Source organism: Rhinolophus hipposideros (genome assembly GCF_964194185.1).
Source record: "Rhinolophus hipposideros genome assembly, chromosome: 10".
Lineage (NCBI taxonomy): Eukaryota > Metazoa > Chordata > Mammalia > Chiroptera > Rhinolophidae > Rhinolophus > Rhinolophus hipposideros.
Genome location: NC_138056.1, coordinates 28,390,469 through 28,392,910, shown reverse-complemented (window position 1 = coordinate 28,392,910; position 2,442 = coordinate 28,390,469). Strand labels below are relative to the sequence as shown.

The 2,442-nt window shown below is 42.1% G+C and overlaps 1 pseudogene across 1 annotated transcript; it reads right to left on the bottom strand.

Annotated features, from left to right (window-relative positions):
- Window positions 1-322: 322 nt before the first annotated feature.
- On the bottom strand, window positions 323-830 carry LOC308503751 (translationally-controlled tumor protein-like; annotated as a pseudogene). The gene has a single exon. The product of its transcript is annotated as a translationally-controlled tumor protein-like (transcript).
- Window positions 831-2,442: the final 1,612 nt, after the last annotated feature.

Sequence of the window (2,442 nt, the reverse complement as noted above, 5' to 3'; positions counted from 1 at the left end):
GTTTTCTGAAGACAGTCTCACGCTTTACAGTAGCAAGCTACAACCAGGCTCTAGCCTCTCCAGGAACACTACACAGGATGGATTTAAATATGTATTAAACTAAGAGGCATTCTCCCAAATGAGTTTAAATGCATTTTATTTTTAGACAACCTACATGACCTGTTTTTCTTAAAAACAATGCCTCCACCCAAACAAATCAAGGTCAAGATCAACAAAGAGCTCAAGGTAACCTCAGTCCCATCTGTCCTGGTCCCGGTCTGTGGATGAACAGCAGCAGCCAGTTACGATGATGACAGGTGATGGATCCCAACAACCAACTGTGTTAACATTTTTCCATGTCTAAACCATCCTTAAGGAAAATCATATATGGGGATCACACCATCCTCACGGTAGTCCAGGAGAGCAACCATGCCATCTGGATTCATGTGTTTACCAATTAAGAACTGGTAGTTTTTGAAATCAGCAAGGATGTGCTTGATTTGCTCTGCAGCCCCTGTCATAAAAGGTGAGACTCTGTTCTTCAAGTTTCCCTTTCATTTCTTTCATGTAATCCTTGATATACTTCTTGTAGCCTTCTTTTGTGAAGCTGCTTTCCTGCAAATGATGGTTCAACACAATACCGACACCAGTGACAAATGTGCTTCCGGTACCTTTGCCCTCAGGGCCTTCATCCGAGGCATTTCCGCCAATGAGCAAGTCATCAATGTCACCCTCTCTCCTACTAACCATCTTCCCCTCCACTCCAGACACAGCCTGTCTGCGATCTCCAGGACGTTGTAGATGTCGGAGAGCATGTCATCATGGCTGGTAAGATCTGGGTAGATGACCATGATGGCATCTGGCAGGAGACGATAGCAGCACTGGCTTAGCAGGAGCTCAGAATGAGCGCAAGGCAGCCGAAGCACTGCCAGCGGGGAGCAGGGAGAGGCCGAAAAAGCTATAATTCTTTTACTGAACGGAACCACAAGGTCAATCACTTTTAAATCCTCGAAAACCAATCAAATTTGGGGGGTCAGTTCTTATACTGAAATATTTTATAGAAAATTGTTTTTCTGTAGCTTAGAACAATTCATCTTCACACAATTAGGAAGAAAAAAATGTTGAGAGATAAATTGCATTCCCTAATTAGTATATATTCATTCAATAAACATCTAAAAGCATCAGACTTTGAATAGGGTAACATTGCTTCCTTTCTAAAGCACTTTGACTTATGCGTTTTTCATAAACATTCATTCATTTGATCCCCCTGCCCCACCATATTCTAAGAAAATAGATAAGGACCCTTATTCATCTATTAGACGTGGGAGTGAAAGTCATAAAGAGCAGTTGAGAGAGTGCTATAAGACCATAGTCCTTCATATCAGACACACCTGGGCTTGAAAGAGGAGGAGTTACTAATATGTTTGGTCAAAATTCTGGAACATTTTTCATGTCATATTTTCCTTGGGGTCAGATTACCATGTTTACCATGTGTTAAAGGTATAAACTCATCTATCCCTTTACCTTCTCCATGCAGCTGGGAGTATACATTCAGGCAAGCCAACCAATATGTTCATATACATGCCTAAGCATGCCGCCCTTGCTTCTCTCTACATAACTGAGCTGGTCAAAAGGATTGAGAGTCAAACTTTCGCCCCAGTCTTCAGCATTTTCCCCAGAGCTCCACAGTGAGGCTTATTGAGTACTCCTAAGGCAAATTAGAATTTAACTGCTGCCCCTCATCTCTATTCCATTGGAAAATCACCTACGAGGAAAAGTGTCTGGTAGGGTAGATCTAAGCCTTCCCAGGATCCTGGACATAAAACCCTTAAAAATCCCACCTTGATTCCTAACACTTTTGTCACCTTCCTTCTTTAAGCCTGGCCCCTTTCCTCTGCTCCCAGCCATTCCCAGGTCGCTCACCCTACAGCCATCCCCTGAACATTGCAGACGCCCCAGCCTATGCTCCTCTGGGCCCTTAGCCCAGAATGCCTTTCCCTGGCTTCCGTGTAATACTGCTGTCCTTCAAGACACACGGCAAATCCCTCCTTTACGTACCTAAAGTCTTCAGTGATCCCTGTCGGAGTATGTTCTCCCTCCTCTGGCTCACATAGCACTTAATTTTTCATTCAGTTATAGCACTTACTTCATTCTGCCTCATGTTTCAAAAAGTTGTTTACAACAGGTCAGTTTTTTCCACAGGACGGGAAGCAACTCAAAAGCAGGGAGACTGACTTAGTCATTTCTGATATTCCTCAGCCTTTATCATGGTGCTTTGCAAACCACAGATGTACCAAACTATATTTGGGAGCTCAATAATATCTCAATAAACCTGATCAGAAGAATTACATATATTATACTATATGTAATTAATATAATACATATATTAGATTATATATAGTGTATCTGTTTTTTGCAAAGAAATACATACGTTTGTTTGCTTGTTTGTTTAGCTTGAAGTCC